The 18,871-nt window shown below is 42.6% G+C and overlaps 1 protein-coding gene and 1 non-coding gene across 2 annotated transcripts in view; one reads left to right on the top strand and one right to left on the bottom strand.

Annotated features, from left to right (window-relative positions):
* The window catches only part of STK39 (serine/threonine kinase 39), a 213,715-nt gene that overhangs the window by 111,264 nt on the left and 83,580 nt on the right, over positions 1 to 18,871 (top strand).
* On the bottom strand, positions 675 to 812 carry LOC114814408. Its single transcript, XR_003762206.1, has one exon. It is a non-coding gene; the product is annotated as a small nucleolar RNA SNORA7 (small nucleolar RNA).

Genomic DNA, 18,871 nt, shown 5'->3' with positions numbered 1-18,871 from the left:
CAGGTATTTCACACTATTTTGCACTAAAATAAAGAGGAGAATGTCATGGGTTGTCATTATTTGAGCTGGAATGATCACTCATTCTTGATCTGGAAATTCGGGTATCTTCCTTTGATGCTAACGTTTTCCACAGATCCAGTTTGCTTCTGAGTCCCTAAAGTTGGCAGTTCTGTATTTCCAGCACTTGAGTTGCAGAATTTCTCTTGTCTTTGTAAACGTCACTAGAGGGTGCCATCAGAACACCTCATCCAGCTCTTCTCTGCTCAGTCAGGTTTCTCTCTAAAGAGCTTTGCATTTCTGTGGTCCTGAGGTTTCCTGCCCTTTTACCAACCCACTTAGGCTGTTGCCGCACCTGCTGTTCGTCAGTTTGGGGTTACGGCAGGGGGAAGAAAGAATAAATTATGATTTAAAATGTAGGAAAAATGTAATAAGTGCTGCTAGTGCCATTACTTGTCTTATGCTGTCGAGTCGTCTCCGACCCACAGCAGTGCCATGGACACATCTCTCCCAGAGCAGCCCATCTCCATCTGCAATCGTTGTGGTAGTGTATCTGTAGAGTTTTCTTGATAAAAAATACAGAAGTGGTTTACCGTTGCCTCTTTCCGCGCAGTAAACTTGAGTGTCTGCCCTCGACTCGTTCCCATGCCGCTGCTGCCCAGCACGGTGGAGTTTGGACTTAGAGCAGATTGCCTTCCACTCTCCAGCCACTGTCCGAGCTAGGAATGAAATGAGTATTCCTCTGCTTGACTCTCCCTCCCGTAGTTGAGACTGATAGAGTACTGGAAACTCTTCAGGTGCTATCCTGAAAGAGAACTACTATTAGGAAAGGTGAATTATTTTTTCAAATTGGAATAAAGTCAGTAAGAAGTAGCCAGTATTCTGAACTCATTCTGAGGAAGTTGCTAGACAATTGCTGTTGATCTGTTGACTGTTGCTGTTGTATGTGGTATGTTCCATACTGTTTTACACCGGGAAAGCCCTTGCAGTCCTTTAGGAAGCAAGAATCCAGTTCTAGATTGCTAGACCCCAATTTGGTGCAGGCTTTCTGCCTGCCCTGGATCAATCAGTAGTATTTACGGAACATTTACTGTGTGCAGTGCACTGTACTAGGCACTTAGAAGAACCGAATAAAATAGAGATTGTAGGTATAATCCCCACCCACAAGAAGTTTACAGTGTAGAATAATTGTGATATATGTGTCAAGCTCTATACTGAGTACTGGGGTACATACAAGATAATCAGGTCCCAGATGGGAGTCACAGTCTAAGTAGGTGGAAAAACAAGTATTGGATGCATCTTTTGCAGATGAGGGAACTGAGGCACAAAGAAGTTAAGTGACTTGCCTAAGGTCACACAGCAGACAAATGATGGAGCTGGGATTAGAGCCCGGGTCCTCTGACTCCCAAGCCCATGCCATGCTGTTTCTCATCGATGGATGCATTTTTCACCTTTTGGAAAGTCTCAATAAATCAGTGGTATTTTCTGAACATTTATTGTGGGCAGAACACTATACTAAGTGCTTGGAAGAGCATAATACAGTACAGTAATACACATATGCTGGAGCTAATTTTTTCAAGGTGTAAGAGGTACCTGCTCAGTCAATTTAAGCTCTGACATATCTTTACCGTCAATCAGGATTCCCAGCTCACCCTGTCATACATCACAGTCCTTTTCTGTAAAGAAGAGGGAGCTGGAGTAGAGAGGCCAGGAGAGAAATAATGACAGGTGAAGTGTAGCAAGATAATATGCTAGGGAAGAGGGCTAAGGGATTAGGACACTGTAGACTGTAAGATCCTTGTGGGCAGAGATCATGTGTATCAACTCTGTTGTACTTTTCCAGTTGTTTACTACAGTGTGCTGCATAGAGTAAGCACTCAGTAGATACTATTGCTTAACATAAGTTCAGAGTATGTGCACTGGGGTGATGATATGTTCTAGTAGTTTCACAACACTTGTGTGTATATGTACATATCTATAATTCTTTTTATGTACATTAATGCCAGTCTACTTGTTTTGGTTCTATTTATTATACTGATGCTATTGATGCCTGTTTACTTGTTTTGATGTCTGTCTCCCCACTTCTACACTGTAAGCCCACTGTGGGCAGATATTGTCTCTTTATTGCTGAATTGTACTTTCCAAGTGCTTAGTACAGTGCTCTGCATACAGTAAGCGCTCAATAAATACGATTGAATGAATGAATATTAGTCACTTCAGCCCAGAATCTTTTCTCTCTGACAGTCAGGAATACTCACTTATTCCTCATGTCCCTAATTGATAACATGTGATATATATGTATGTTTATACATATATATGTGTACATATGCACACACATCTGTTCTTTCAGTTTTGAGGATAATGCTACTGAGTCATATTGAGAGAATTTCCCTTCATTTTTAAAGATGATGCCATCTTATAATATAATAGCATTATCATACACCCTTGAGTGGGAAGGTGAAAACCTGAGTTTCGGAAAGGTATTAGAGTATCATTGCTGAGGGTGCAGCATGATGACAGTGTCTTCAGCCTGTCGAAGTAGTCATAGGAATCACTCAATTGTACCTGGAAGCAACTTTGTAGAAGCTAAAACTTCAAAACTACCCACAGTGGGATAAAAATAAAAGAACGGGAAAGGCAAGATCATTTCTAGAAACCCCAGGAAGAGCCGGGAGAGGAGAAGGCAGCGTTGGTGGATTGAATGACTGCTGAGCCCTGGGAAGATTAAAGCAGAGAGAGAAGGTGAGCAGGTCCGTTTACGACAGCCTTGCAATTCTCCAGAGGAGCACAATTGTGAGGATCCGAAAACCCTGACTGACACTAGGCAATTGGATTGAAAAGCGGGGAAGCTTTACATCACATTTTTTTTATGGCCCCTATTACTGTTGCCTTCAGGGCACGTTAACAACTTACATTTCTAAAAGGGCTGTGAGAGCACTGTTTTTAGTTCTTCCTCCAGCACTGTTTTGTGGGCCCACAATAAATACTCTGCTGGTGATTTTCAGTTCTCTGTGACAGAAATCATTCCTAAATTTCCCATTTTACTGGTTGAGGAAGGTTAAAATAGTTATCCAATGCCCCACAGCAAGTCAGTAGCACCAAAATGCCATTGGATTTTGATTTTTCCATTCAGGGATCTGAGCTCCAGACAATTTGAGCTTTGGAGAAGTACAGGAAAAAAAAAAAAGAGCTGCCTGGAGACCTCTGATTTGGGGAGTGATCTGAGGGAGTCTAATGTTGTAGTTGGGTTTATTCTTCCTTGGTTTATGTAGTCTCAGAAGGTAAAATGTGGGGGTAAACCAAGCTGACCACTGTGCAGTCAAAGAGGCTGTAGAAGGCTCTACACAGGTGAGACTGAGGGGTATGCAGAGGCAGAGATGGTTAAGGATCCCTTCTTTTTTCTACAGTCAGGCAGAGAAGGCTAGTCCCTTCAGCTCCTTCAGCAAATGTTAAGTACCACAGAGGGCTTGAGTTGTATTAATTGATTTATTTATTCATTTGTTTCCGTTACTGTTACCCTGCTTATGTCTATTCATCGATTTATTCTCCATCTTCCGTATTAAGTTGTAAGTGCCTCTCTAGCAGAAATCAAGCTCCCCACCCCCCTGCTACAGTGCTCTTATGCAGGAAGCGCTCAATAGCCATTGTCATTACTGATACACTGATACTGCTCTCACTTAATAGGGCTGGTGTGGAGAAGGGAGTCCAAAGGTACAGCACAGGTTGGAAGCGGTAATGTTAGCTTCCTTAGAGTATGATACAGCCGTCTTGCTGGTGGCTCAGCTCCTTTTGGAACCTGGGCCAGAGGAAAGCCGTGGGGAGAGGGACCAGGTGGGACTGTTGCCGTGAGACTTGTGCTGGTTGAGGAACCTGAGGTGTCAAGGGCTCCCCTTTCCCCCTCAACACCCCCTTCCCCAGAGCAGCTCTCCTGATGGGCCCGCACCATCTCTGCCAGCCCTGCCGGCCACGCTGGCCTGGGCTGGAACCGGGAGCAGCTCAGGACTGCCCCAGTAGGCCACTCTGACTAGGTCTACGTGACCTGCCCAAGCCCAGTCAAGTCTTTGGCAGGCAGGGGCGTGAATCAGTGATGGAGATAGCGAGTGTGGAGATGGAGCTGAAATGGCACAATTAGGAATCCGGATCCTACGCTGCACAGAGAAACAGCATGGCGTGGTGAATAGAGCATTGTCTTGGGAGTCAGAAGGTCATAGGTTCTAATCCCGGCTCTGCCACTTATCTCTTCTGTCACTTGTCTGCTCTGGGACCTTGGGCAAGTCATTTCACTGGGCCTCAGATACTTCATCCGTGAAATGGGGTTGAGACTGTGAGCCCCGATTTGCTTGTATCCATTCCAGTACTTAGTACAGTGCCTGGCACATAGTAAGTGCTTAACAAACACCATGGTTATTATTATTATTACATTGTGATTCCATTGTGGCTTCACTGCAAACTCTGCTGGCTCCCAGGGATATTAGTTAAATAACTTGGAAGGCATATAAACTCTGACAGCCTTGATATTTTTTGATACAAGCTGGAGGACTTTGGTTAGCCTCCTCTATTGCAGTGGTGAAGCAGCATGCTCAGAGTTGTGAGGGAGGAGTGGGCTGTAGCAGTTGTCAGTGTCCTGCACCCCTCCTTTTCTTCCTCTCCCCCACGGAGCCATTTTCTTCAGATTCACAGCCCAGATTTAAAAAGTTCACCCCTGCATCTTTGAATATCAAAATCATCTTTGCAGTTATAAGACAAATGAAAGTTCAAGACTCACAGTTGGAGTTCACTTTGATCTCGGATTTTCTCTATTTTCCATTAAATCACTACTGGCCAATTCAAATATTGAAGGACTAGATTAATGTGCAATGATTCTTAATTTATTTCCACATACAAACTCCTGAAGGAAGAAAGGTCCTTGAACAAATTATGAAGAAGTAAAATATAGAAGGATGGAATTAAACAACATTCTATGGTTTCTATTCCTAATTTAAAAAGTCAATTAAGAAAAAAGTAATGGTCATTATGAAGCTTCTCTGTCATATAATGAGTTCAAACTCCTTCACTGTCCATTAAAGAGAAGGCAGGGACTTTGTCTTTTTTTATTGCATAATTCTAAACTCCCAGTAGAATGCTCTGCACCCAGCCGTGCTCAGAGTGCTACTGATCATCAGCACCATCATTAACGGTATTTATTGAGTGCTTAACTACGTGCAGAGCACTGCACTCAGTGCTTGGGAGAGTACAGTACAATAGAGTTGGTGATGCACTATCAAATTCACAATGTGACCTCAAACCAAAATGCAGTTTGACTGATGTGGTTCTTGCAGCAGGGAGTTAGAAAAGTACCCAGAGCAATATGAAGATCACTGCACTAGTTTCAAAGACCTTACAGAAGCATTTTGACATCATATACAGCCAGGAATCTGGCAATAGCTGTTCAGTTTAGATTGTCCTGTGAAGTCCATCCAGCAAGTTTCTTGTGTTAGACCACAGTGCAATGGTCAGTTGAGTCAGAGTTGACAGACCCCATGACTGACACTTTCCCCCATTATCATCATAGCAAAGCAGGGTCCTTCTGGATAGACCACTTTAAATTGGGAGTGAGAATACGCCCCAGTTAGCTGGGAGACTCTTTTAACTCAATGGCTATAAAACAGCATCAGAAGTTTTTGAGACAGTCATCTGATGGCGGGTCAATAACTGTGCTCTGGAGCACCATACTCAAAAAGACCGGAAGAATGGGGAAAACGGTGCATACTGAGAACAAGGCTGAAAAGCACTATTGAAATGTCTCAACTCATGCCTGAGAAATGTTGTGCGTTTAATCCAAAGATATTCACTGGCAGTGCAGACCTTAATGTTGTCTGTGAATTATGAAGTTCACTAGCCAATGATGCCCAGGTCACAAAGGAGGCTGAAAATAGAATCAACCATATTCACTGAATGCTTACCATGTACAGAACACTATGCTGAGTGCTTGGGAGAATACAGCATGATAGAGTTGGTGTAAAGCCATGCATCATTTCCTCAATCTGAGAGGCTGGTCTTAGATTCAGAATCATGAGAAGCTTCAAGTTGTCATGAAAGACGTTTGGATTAAATGCATAAGTAAGCACTCAATAAATGCCACTGATTTATTGATGATTAAATGCCTCTCTCAGTTTGTTTAGAGAACAGAAAAAAAGTACTCTTCATCTGTATTTTGAACTTTGGTTGACAATGGCCTTTTAAAGTAAATCAACTTTTGTGTCTGGGATCCATTGCCCAAGGCAGAAAACATTTTTATCCTAGATTTTTGCCCATCCAAAATAACAGTAGCTTGACAGTGGTAAACCAGCTCTCCATCAAAGCATCACCATCAATTATTTCAGTTAATAATCAAAGTTCACTGAGGGTGCACAGTACTGAATAAATTTTGGTCTTTTTCCAGTTATTGGCCAAGATTAGAAACTGTAACAGAGCACTAATACTGCACTCCTTGAATTGGAGACATTTTTTGGGGGGCTGGTTTTGCTAGTTGTCAACCTCCTGCTTCAGTTGAAATCTGTTTTTCAGTTGCTCCTTCCTTTTCACCCTGTCGTGTGCAGGTAAAATGTTCTCTGATAGATTAAACACTAATTTCCTGAGTGTACCATGTTGGGATCCTCCTACTTTCCTTCTTTCTATGAGTGTGTTTCAGGGCGTTCTCTCTTTTTCTTTATTTCTGCATCAGAACCCAGCAATAACACTTTCTTAAGAACAGATGAAACGTTTTGATCTGGCTTTTCGAGCCATCCCTCTACAGAGATACTATTTTCTTTAGCCCAGTCAGGGCCCTTGGCGTTTCATGCGCTTTGAATGGGAGCATTCTTATTGCCGTTATTCAAATTCCGAGTTATAATAGGGAGTGTTGCATCATTCAAATTGCCCATGAATGTTTGCCATCAGTTGGCATTTTGTCCATCTTGTGGAAAGTGTCATCAGAGAAGTTTATTTTTACTGTCACATTATACCGTCTATTTTGAAGGGCTCTACAATGTGCCATCTTCTTCAGCAGGATTTGTTGAGTGCCTACTTGATGCAAAGCACTCTACTAAGCTCTGGTGGAAGTTCAGAAATACAAGAGTACAGTGTTAAGAGCATAAATAAGGCAGTATACATATGCGGTGAGGTAATTGTGGGGCCTCCGGCTGTGATGGGAGGAGGAGGATGAGTTAATCAGGGAAGGCTTCAATCCAGAAATGGTTTTTAAAATGGCTTTGAAAGTAAAAAGAATATGATGCTGTGAAGCACAAAGGAGAGGAATTTCCTTGACCTGGCAGTGTCAGAGAGGGGAAGGCAGGGCACTTTTAAACATAAAGAAGGTGGTCAGTCTGGGGCTCCTGGGGCCAGAGGTTGGCATTACTTGGACGAACAGAGAGGGAGTTGGGTTCAGGCTTTTGGAACAAGGGCTTAGCATGGAGCATGGGGAGAGTAAAGAAAAAGAAAGAATGGCTTTATCTGGGCAACAGCTTGCAGTGACAGAAGTTGATGGCAGTGATGGGCAGTGCATTATTCTGACAGCTACATCTTTAAGGACTTTTCCCCCCTCAGCAAACAGTCTTTGTGCCTTATCAGTTTATCAGAATGGATAAAATGGATCCTTTGCTGGAATCTGCAGGACTCAGTAGGCAAACAGAAGAACTGAAAAATTTCCACAGGCTAACCCAAATCCCCTAAATACTTAGTTTCTATGCCCACCCTCCACCCCCATCTCCACAGCACTTATGTGTATATCTTTATACTTGGTTGCTCCCTGTCTTTGGAGTTTACTTTATTATGTTTCCCCCAGTACACTGAGATTTTTAAGGGCAGGGGATCATATCTACTAACTCTGTTGTGCTCTCCCTAGTGCAGGGCACAAGTCTCTGCACAAAGTGGGCATGCAATAAATAATATTAATTGATTGATAGATCACCTATATCTTTGATAGGCCTCGATAATGCAGGAGCACAAACCAGACCTACATCCCACCGAAAAGCGCAGTGTTGGCTTAGTGGAAAGAGCACAGGCTTGGGAGTCAGAGGGTGTGAGTTCTAATCCTGACTCTGCCACTTGTCCTCTGTGTGACCATGGACAAACCACTTAACTTCTCTGTGCTCCAGTTACCTCATCTGTAAAATGGGGATGAAAACTGTGAGCCCCAAGTGGGAGTACCTGATGACTTTGTATTTACCCCAGCGCTTAGAACAGTGCTTGGCACATAGTAAGAGAAGCAGCGTGGCTCAGTGGAAAGAGCACGGTCTTGGGAGTCAGAGGTCATTAGTTCGAATCCCGGATCTGCCACTTGTCAGCTGTGTGACTTAGGGCAAGTCACTTAACTTCTCTGTGCCTCAGGTACCTCATCTGTAAAATGGGGATTAACTGTGAGCCTCATGTGGGACAACCTGATTAACCCTGTATCTACCCCAGTGCTTAGAACAGTGCTCAGCACATAGTAAGCACTTAAATACCAACATTATTATTATTATTATTAAATGCTGAACAAATACAATTATTATTATTATTTATTTGTATTAGTGTTTGTCTACCCCTCTGGACTATAAGCCCACTTTGGGCAAGGAACATGCATCCCGACTCTTTTGTAGTGTAATCTCTCAAGTGCTTAGTACAGTGCTCTGCATACAGTAAGCACTTAGTAAATACCATTGATTGATCCATCATTGTGCTATTTATTGAGCATTTACTCTGTGGAGCACTGTACTTAGTGCTTGGGAGAGTACAGTATATGGTTAGTAGACAGGATCCCTGCCTTCTAAGAGTTTAGAATCTATTGGAGGTTGGCCAGTATTCAGTGTCTTCAAGACTTAAATCCAGGCATAGTAGCACTCTGATGGCTTTCTAGCACTGAGAGAACTTGGAGAAAAGACATAATTTACTGAAAGTGGGTCATACTTTAGTTCTTTACTGAAATTATGTGTGTTTTTGAATCAAAATTCATCACAATCCATCTCATCAGTAGTTGATGGCTGGGCTCAAATGCTAGAGGTCTCAGAAATTAGTGAGTTGCTTTTAAATGCTCTTTGTTTTGATAGAGAAAAGTTGAAAGAGTATTTTACATCCGCAGGTGTAGCCAGCTCTTTATGAAGGAGACAATATTTTTCATGAGATGTTTTTTTCCCCCAAAGATTTTCACTGAAACTAGGGCTAGAAAAGGTTTAAAGATTTTTGTTTTAAGACGATGCCATGTACTTGTCCACTTCTCAAGCCTGTAAATAGTTAATGCAACTTCTTAAGGTCTTAACTTAGGACAGATTTGGCTGTCTGAGTCTATAAATTGTGTGGTAACAGGCATCTACTATTCCTTTCCAAGCTAGAAGGAATGTGAAGATTAGGTGGAAAAGCAAGGCCTAGACACTGTTGGAGTGAGTGGTGGGCATCAGGAAGAGAGGAGGGGGTGGGACGGGAACCCTGAGGGGACAAACATTCATTGGAAAATCTCCCAAATCAGGAATCTGCAAATAGATTTCTGCTAGTTGGTGTCATTTTTCAGTTCAGTTTCAGAGCTTGTCTCTAAACAGAGTCCACCCTGTTGGTTGTTAATTCTTGAGAGTTCTTGCTTTTAAAGCACAATTAAATTTGCATAGCTCTGTGCATTCTTGCTAAGATCTGTGGCTGCCACTTTCTGCACAAATTAGCTCCTCAAATAGCCTGCATTTGCGTATTTGAAGTTCAACTTTTATCTCTTCAAGATTGATGCCTGCACCTTGTCAAGGCAGCCGCAAGGCATCCTTTGAAATCAGCTTATGAGCTAGGTCTCAGCCAGCCCGCCCTTTCTTGCCAGGGTTCATTGCTGATGTCATGTGGTGGGCTATCTCTGAAGCATACTCAGCCAAAGGCAGTGTGGCTTTCAGAGGCCTGTTTTTGCTGATCCCTCTAGATGCTGCTGACTTCAGCAAATTACCTGTATGTACAGGTCTCGGTACAAAAATCTACCCACATGTACATGAGTCTGTTAGCTGAATCACTCTGTGTGATAAACCTAGATAGTCATTCAGTAGTGTTTATTGAACAGCTATATACAGAATGATAAAATAATAATAATTGTGGTATTTGAGCATTCGCTGTGTGCCAAGCACTGTGCCAAGTTCTGGGGTAGATACAAAACGATCAGGTTCCACAAGGGATTCACAGTCTAAAAGAGAGGGAGAACAGATATTGAATCCCCATTTTTCAGATCAGGGAATTGAGGCACAGATGATTGAAGTGACTTGCCCAAAGTCAGATAGCAGGTAAGTGACGGAGATGGGATTAGAACCCAGGTCCTTTGCCTCCCAGGCCCTTGTTCTTTCCACTAGGTCTTGTGGCTTGCTTCTCCCTAACAGTAAAGTATAATGCCAAGATTAGATGAGGAGGATGGGGATGCCATCTTTGGGAAAGATAGATGGAGGAGAGGATTTTGGCGAGAAAGTGAGGAATCCCATTTTGGATATGTTTGAACTTGAGATGGCAGTGGGACATCCAGGAAGAGATGTCCTGGAAGTAGAAGGAACAGCATAATTGCAGCAAAAGAGAGAGGTCAGGCCTTTAAAGTATTCAGTCACCTTGCCCCGCCTACCTTAACTCACTGCTCTCCCACTACAACCCAGCCCATATATTTAGTTCCTTGAGTGCTAACCTAATCACTGTGCCTCAGTCTCATCTCTCCCCATTGACCTCTCGCTCATGTCCTGCCGCCGATCTGGAAAGCCCTCCCTCTTTATATAGGGCAGACAGTTACTCTCCCTACCTTCAAAGCCTTAGTGAGGGCATATCTCCTCCAAGAGGCCTTCCCTGATCAACCCTTCATTTTCTCATCTCCAACACCCTTCTGTGTCACCTTTTTACTTGGGATTTGAGCCCTTTTTTACCCTCCCTCAGTCCCTCAGCATTTATGTACATATCCGTAATTTGTATATTTATATTAATGTCTGTGTCACCCTCTAGACTGTTCGTTGTGAACAGGGAATGTGCACACACAGTAAGTGCTCAATAAATGTGATTGATCAATTGGTAGTGATGTGGACTTGGTAGTCCTCCTTATAGAACTGGGAGTTGAATCCAGGGGAGTGGATCTGAGTGTAAAATTGAGAGAAGATGAACCAGAGCGGAGCCTTGAGTATGGATCCATGGGTATGGATTGGAAGGCAGAAGAAGACTGGCAACAGAGAGTGAGAAAGATTGGTTAGCAAGATGAGGAAAACTAGGAGAAAATGGTGTTAGAAAAAACAGTGCAAGATAATGTTTCCAGGAGTAGGCAGTAGTCTTCAATGTCCTAATGTCTGTCTCCCCCTCTAGACTATAAGCTTGTTGTGGGCAGGGAACATGTGTGCCACCTCTGTTATATTGTACTCTCCCAAGCACTCAGAGAAGTGCTCTGCCCACAGTTAGTGCTCAGTAAATATGACTGATTGACTGAATACATTGGATTGTTTGAGAGAGATTAGGCCTCAGTAGTGTCTGATAGATTTGACAAGAAGGAGGTCATCAGTGACCATGGAGGGAGCAGTCTCAGTGGAGTGAAGGAGGTGGATCGGAGAAGATCAAGAAGGGAGTTGGAGGGGGAAGAAGTGGAAGCAGCAGGCATATGCAGCCTGTTTGAGGACTTTGGGCCAGAATGGAAGACAGAGATAGTGTACGGTGCAGTGGTGGTCCAGGCAAGGTTTCCTTTATTGATAAGGAAGTAGTCACCCGAGAGTGAGTGGTTGAAAGTGGCAGTCAGGTTGACTTTGGTTTTAGGAGTTAGTACAATGCAGGCGGTATTAGGTTTGAGGTGTGTATGCTGTCTTGGGATTCTTACATGGGTTTGGACAGTTCACCCTAAGTTAGCCTTCATTCTATCCATTCTGCCAACCATCTTCCAGGCGGAAGGAACAAAGTGGAGGGAAGGTGCTGGTTTGAGTCAGAGGTGAGTACCCATTTCCCAAATTTACAAGTTCCCATTGATTAAGGCACTACCAGTCCTGGCCAAATCCTTCCCCAGAAATCCTTGGCAACAGAGACTTATGAGAGAAATTTCAAACAAGCTAGGAAAAAAATTAAATGCCAATTCCTTATCTGAAAAGCCATAGAGAAATAAGCTTTGCATGTATTTATGTGTGTGCAAATAGCTGTTTCATTTTCCTTCTAGCCTAGTGGGCAGAAACTACTTTTGTGTCCTTTTTGTTCAAACTGCTTTTAAAATCCTGCCCAACTCAGAATATTATAAAAGCATTTTGTGGGGTGATTCAATCACAGTAAAATAGAAAAGCTTTCTGAATAACAGTTTTTTCCTTAAGTAATTGACTGATCAATGTATATGGCTATAGTTAAAGAGGGACTACACCTGACCTTTTTCCATTATCCAGGAGCTGATTATCCTGTTGGAGGATTATCCAACCCCCCCTTGCCGCAGTTCCTTTTCACTCTTGCCTCCTGCCAAAAGAGCAATTTTATAGCTCATTTTGCTCATTTAGCACCTCCAGTGGGAGGGGGAGGAGGAGATTGAACTTCATTCATCCTAGTTTTTGTTTTGTTATGTTTTTAGATGGTACGATACAAGAGTTGATAGGGAAAAACGTAGAAGGTGTTGGGTGAAATTAGATTTTTGGATAGTCTGGGACAAGCAGTGTGGTTTAGTGAAAAGAGCCTGGGCCTGCGAGTCAGGGAACCTAGGTTCTACTTGCCTGCTATGTGAATTTGGACAAGTTACGGGATATATATTTACTGTGCCTCAGTCTTCTCCTATGTTAAATGGGAATCAAATACAAATTCTCTTACTCCCTTAGACTGTGAGACCCATGTCGGATAGGGACTGTGTCCAACCTGATTGTGTATGTGCTTACTGTAAGTATTATCTTGAAGAAGCGGCAGGGCTTGAAATTGTAATCATGGGCTGAGGAAAGGTGGCATGGGCAGGTTCACCTGGTTGTGATAGATAATATTTTTAAGCCAAATGGAGGAGGAAGAGGAGGAGGAGGATGAGGATGAGGATTTGACTGGAAAAGCAGGAACCTAATGGGTTTGGAACTAACAGGAGAGTCCTGCCTGCTTTGGAGCCATCCATTGTACACAGTAGGTGATGGAGAAAGTTAGGTAGCAAGGAATTCAAGACTACACTTTATAGGGGGGAGGGTTTATTTTAGGAAGATTTAGTTTTCATTTTGGGCAGCTGGAGTAAAAGCAGAGCATCCTCAGAAAAAATAAAACCCTCTATTCACTCAGCACTTTTTTATGACATTTGTTAAGCACTTACTATGTGCCAGGCACTGTACTAAGCCCTGGAGTAGATACTAGATCATCAGGGTGGACGCAGTCCATGTTTCACTTGGAACTCACAGTCTTAATCCCCATTTTGCAGATGAGGTAACTGAGGCACAGAGAAGTGAGGTGACTTGACCAAGGTCAGACAGCAGAGAAGTGGCAGAGCCAGGAGTAGAACCCAGGTCCTTCTGACTCCCACTCCCCTAGGAAAGGTTTTTTTTAAATATTTTAATATCTGGTTAGATCCTTATGAAAAACAAAGCAGGACTGTTCTTTCTGCCCTAGATGTCAGCAAGACAAAGCTTGCTGATGATATTGACCATGCTGGCTTAAAAAAAGTGACTGGAAAATATTTTTTTCTCCTTTTCCCTTCAGAAGAACTAATTTTCTATCCTTACGTCAAATCAATTGGACATTCCCATTAATATTACAAAGTGAAGTGTGTCATGTATAGGGGCTTATTTCTGTATATGTAAGTTTTTACTCCTAGGTTTGAGCACCTAGTTAAAATCTCTCAACAGAGGGAGTGAATTGAAATTGGAGGAGGAAGAGGAAGGCACACAATCCCCTCAACCCAATCCCACCAAGGAGTTGTTCACTGGGATAGTTGAGATTCTTTCAGTTTTCTCTCCACAAGCCAGCAACAACCAGTTTTAGTAATGTTAACTAAGGATAACTAGGACTTAACTGGGTTCCAGTTGCTTGAGATTGAGGGAATTTAAAAATGTGCTTCCTCTGTCCTCTCTGCCATTTGCCTGCTGTGTGACCTTGAAGCAATCACATAACTTCTGATTTCTTCAGGTTCCTCATCTGTAAAATGGAAATAAAATACCTCTTCTCTGTCTCCTTTAGATGCATACCCTCTGTGGGACACGGTTTGTGTCTGACCTGATTATCTTGTAACTGTCCCAGTGCTAAGCACAGTACTTAGCGCATAGGAAGTGGTTAGCAGATTCCACAATTCTTCTTATTTTTCCTCTGTCGCCTGCTTCTGGCCTCCTTTGAACTTATTAACACCTCCAACCAGAAAGTGAGCGGTAGCAAGCCCACTTAACCCAATCAGTCATCTTCACTCCTTGTCAGTAACTCTGCTCAAACACAGAGAAAGGTTGAGATCCATGGTCGACATGAGACATTTGGACTCTGAGTTCATGGGCTCTGCCCATGCCTCATTCACATCCCTTAGTTAAAGTTGGCCCAGAAAATGTGAGTCTTTGCAAAACTGTGGCCTTTCCATTTTCTTTTGTTAATGGATATTTAATTTACTAGGAAAACAACTGAACTGGAAGGGAGTATAGTCATTTGGAGTATCAGAGCAGGGACAAAAATGACAACTTAACTCTAAAATTCTTTATCTTGTAGCTAATTTGCCAAGATTGCTTTTTCACTGTAGTCTTAAATAAATCAACAAGCATGATGTGCATTACGGGTTCACAAAGCATTTTCCATCTGTGGTGTGTCGGTATTAGAAATGAATCCCCACCATTTCTGGCTTGAGTGCAATTCTGTATTTCAGTTATTATTACCCGAAAGAACTTCCATTTAACACTATTGTCACTGAATGAAATGGAATGAATTTCCCTCTTCAGTGTCAAAACAAACACCTACTTTTCTAGGCCTCACTTGTCCCCCCCACCCCTCCTTTTTTCTTTGGAGAGCATAAAGTTTAGATACCAAATGCATTTCGTATGGTGCTCAAAGCACCTTCTTAGCAACTGATAGCTGGTTCAGAAACATCTGTTTTTCTTCTGTTCCTTCCACAGTTTGAACAGATGTATCATTACTTTTACATACCAAGCTGGAGGCACTTTTGCAGCCATACCTGTGAATCTGAGTTAGCAGAATTGTGTTTCTGTCAAGAGAATCTATTTCCTGCCAGCCAGATTTGAGCTCAGCAATTTTCCATACAATCAGCTCAGCATCCTCCCTTCCAAGAGTCTTCCTACAAAGAAGATAGGTGTCAAGAAGGATTCTGGTCTTCATCAGTTTTTAACTTTTACCAGGGTGATGAAGGATAGAGAAAGCAGATGGGAACGAACTTTGAAAAGTTTTGGACGGTGGGAGAATGGCATTCAAACCCTACTTCTACAGGTCTGTTGCCCAGTGACTTCTGTCGGCTGACAGCGAGCTGACATTTGGCCTGCTGGGATTTTTAACTGAAAGGGAATTCAGGGCCCAGTGCTGCATCACGATAATCCAAACTGAGCAAAGTTCAGAGGGAGCTGGCTGTAAGGGAAAGATGTTCCAGAGTTCCAGTGAGAGCTTTGCTTCCAGGAGTAAACTCCATCCTACCGGTATGAGTTCACGGAGACAGATTGAACCATTTATTTGGCCCCCGGCAGAGTTATTCTGGATCCCTTGGCATGTTGATATTAGTGGTAATGGTATTTATTGTGTGCTTAGTCTGTGCAAAGCACTGTATTAAGCACTAGGAAAAAATGCACAGGTGAAAATTACGTGGTCTCTGGCCCTCAAGTGTCTCGCACAATCTAAGAATACAGTCGAGGAAAGGGGATGGGTGACAGACAAATAAGGAAGGATGAAACAGTAACAAAGCAGAATAAAAGAGGAGGATGCCAAGAGAGAAAGGGCACTGTGGCTAGGAGAGCAGAGTTTTGGGCTCCTCACAGTGCAGTCACAGCCACAACCTTCAGGCATTCTGAAAGTCTCATGCTGCCACCGATTCCTCATCCAGACAGAGATTGAGACAGTGATGGGAGTCCTCGGTGTCGGGGGTGATGGGAGGGTCCTTCTAGAAAGGCCAGATAGTTCTCTAGTGACCTTGAGATATATTTCAAAATTCAATTTTGCTCCCAACACTTTTCCCACATCCTTAAATGACGGTGGTGGAGAACCTGAGACACTGCTCCCTTCAACCCCCTAGACTCAAAAAGGCAGCCATCAACGATGAGGACAAACCAGCGAGGAGGTCCCGCCACTTACGGCAGTAGCATCTCTGGTGAGGTGCTTCCGTCAATCTATGTTTTCACTGGACTCTTCTGTTTTTTGGAGGGGAACTTCAGCTGAAGCCAATTCTTTTGGACACCACAGGCTTTTCTTGGCATTATTGGGCACGGTAGCCTCCGGATCCTTTGGGCTGCAGCCAAGGGTGTACTGTAATCCAGGCCCTTTCACGGAAAGACTAAGACAGTTGAGCAATAAAATTAAGACAATTTGGAAAATTCCTCATTAATAACCATGGCTGAAGATAATACCTTGTATTTTCTTTGTCTTCCAACTGTTTTTGTAAACCTAATGAGAGAGGTTTATTATCGAGTGTCTTTTTAATGACATATATCCTTTCTCCTCACAGAATTTTCTGCTAGAAATGCCAAGTGTTTATTATTTCCCAGTAAACTTATGTTCCAGGTTCAGTCAGTGTTAATTGAGTGTCCATTGTATGCTGGAAGCTATGTTGGTGATGGCGAGGGAATACAAAGAAGGAACAAGACAGTTCCACCCCTCAAGGAATTAATCAGAGATAAAGGACTAAAGTGTTTGTGGGTATGAGGCCCCAGAAGCATGACTGATGAAGAGATGCATGGTGCCTATGGAAAATTGGAGGGTTAGAGAGATCTGGGATGATCTGAAAAGGTACATTTCTATCAGTTGGTTGATTGGTTGTCTACCCTGAGAGTTTTGGCCCTTCTTATTATTGAAGATGTGGACAGGACAACATTTAATGTATTTTTGTTTGATTAAAAAAAATGCATCCTGGGTTTCTTTTCCTGGGAGCTTCGCACATCAGTCAGTAGTATTTAATGAGTATCTACTGTTTGACTATTTCTGGAATTTAGAGCAAACCAAGAAAGAATGAACACATTATTCATCAGTATGTCCAGTATAAAGTGGTTTGGGGACAGTTTTGAATACTGTAGACAAAGGTAGAATTCCCTTGCAGCACTGCTTAAAGCAACTCTAATTTTTCCAAAAAGATTTTGTGTAAGACTGCATTTTGTAGCCTTGTCATGTTGCTTAGTGGAATTGAAATACTGCACATACTTTCAGTGCAGTATTCCATTTAAGAACTGCTGAATAGAAGCTGTCTATATTTTTATATGCAGCTTTGATTCCATAAAATCAAAGGGATTGCTGCATCTTTTAGGGTGCTTTGGGTGTCGAGCGCAGTGGCAGATTTAAATACTGACAGGAGGGATTTCAATTCTTTTTTTCGACACCTTGGTCTGTCTCATTTGATTACGTGGGCAGTAACCTCCTCTTGATAACTTGGTTATAAGCTGTTAGATGAGCACGCCAGAGTGACATGTTCAGTGAGGTTAGAATAACTTTCCTTCATCATTTTATTTTGGAATCTCTGTCCTAACCAACATCATACCACTGGGTAATGTTAACAAAGTCCAAAAATCTCCAGGCCAAGGGCAGAATTTGCTTTTGCCGTCTGCTGGGTAATGAAATTCTAATTTTCTGCTTTAATAATCGAGAGGCGTACTTTTTTTTATGGTATCTTTCCCTTGTCTGTCAAATAGTCCAGCTAATTCTAGCGACACCACTCCATAGATATAGGAGACAGGCTGTAGTTTTGGATGTTGTTTATCCTCTTTATTTTTCCCCAAACCTCTCCTTCGTGACGAGCCGCCTATGGTGGCAGATTACAATATGCTCAGCTCTTTGTTAACAATATTCTCTTTCCAGATGCCAGCAGTTCTGTTTTTCTTTCTCTCTTTCATTTCCTGCACACTTTTTAATGATTTATATGATTTGCTCATATATGTTCTTTGTTCTGGCCAGACTGAAGTTTCCAGTTGTTGTTTTTACTAGCTATGGTAAGAGATCAGTTTGGCACCTCCCTTGCAAGCAGCTTTGATTCTTGAAGACAATAGAAGCAAAATTGGTTGTTTGGTTTTTTGACTCTGAATCATTGGCGTTGTGCTTTGTCACCCTTACGTGGTAAATGTCGTATTGGGGGTTTGATGGGATGAAAACAGGCCAAGAGACCTATTTAACTCTATATTTTATGTTGCTTTAAAGTACGGTGTATCTCCAACCCTGTAGAATAGTCTCTATTATCTCTCTGCTCTTTCATGCTGGGTTTCCAAAGTAACAGAGCTCCACTATAATTATCTCAAGCGCAGCATTTATCGTGTTTAATGTTTTCTCCTTTAGACCGTGTTACAAAGAGGTAAAGAATGTGTATGTCAGGTGGCTAAGCCCAGCTATTCTGAATAATTGATATGCACCATTTGATCAGTCCACATTTCTCTGGAATTCAGTTTGTCATTAGAATGTTTTCATACTTAGCCAAAAGCCCTTTCCTGGATTCCAGTCTTCTAGATCCCATATTTATTCAAGGGGGAGGAAATGAGTGAGAGGTTGAATCAAACAATTGAATGGTATTTGAAGGCTCTCGTTATATCCTGGCTAGACTACTGTGTCAGCCTTCTCTCTGACCTCCCTTCCTCCTGTTTCGCCCCGCTCCAGTCTATTCTTCACTCCGCTGCCCGGTTCATCTTCCTGCAGAAACGATCTGGGCATGTCACTCCCCTTCTTAAACAACTCCAGTGGTTGCCTATCAACCTCCGCTCCAAACAAAAACTCCTCACTCTAGGCTTCAAGGCTCTCCATCACCTTGCCCCTTCCTACCTCTCCTCCCTTCTCTCTTTCTACCACCCACCCCGCACGCTCC

This window comes from Ornithorhynchus anatinus, chromosome 9 (genome assembly GCF_004115215.2).
Source record: "Ornithorhynchus anatinus isolate Pmale09 chromosome 9, mOrnAna1.pri.v4, whole genome shotgun sequence".
Classification (NCBI taxonomy): domain Eukaryota; kingdom Metazoa; phylum Chordata; class Mammalia; order Monotremata; family Ornithorhynchidae; genus Ornithorhynchus; species Ornithorhynchus anatinus.
This window is presented reverse-complemented; position numbering and strand designations above follow the sequence as displayed.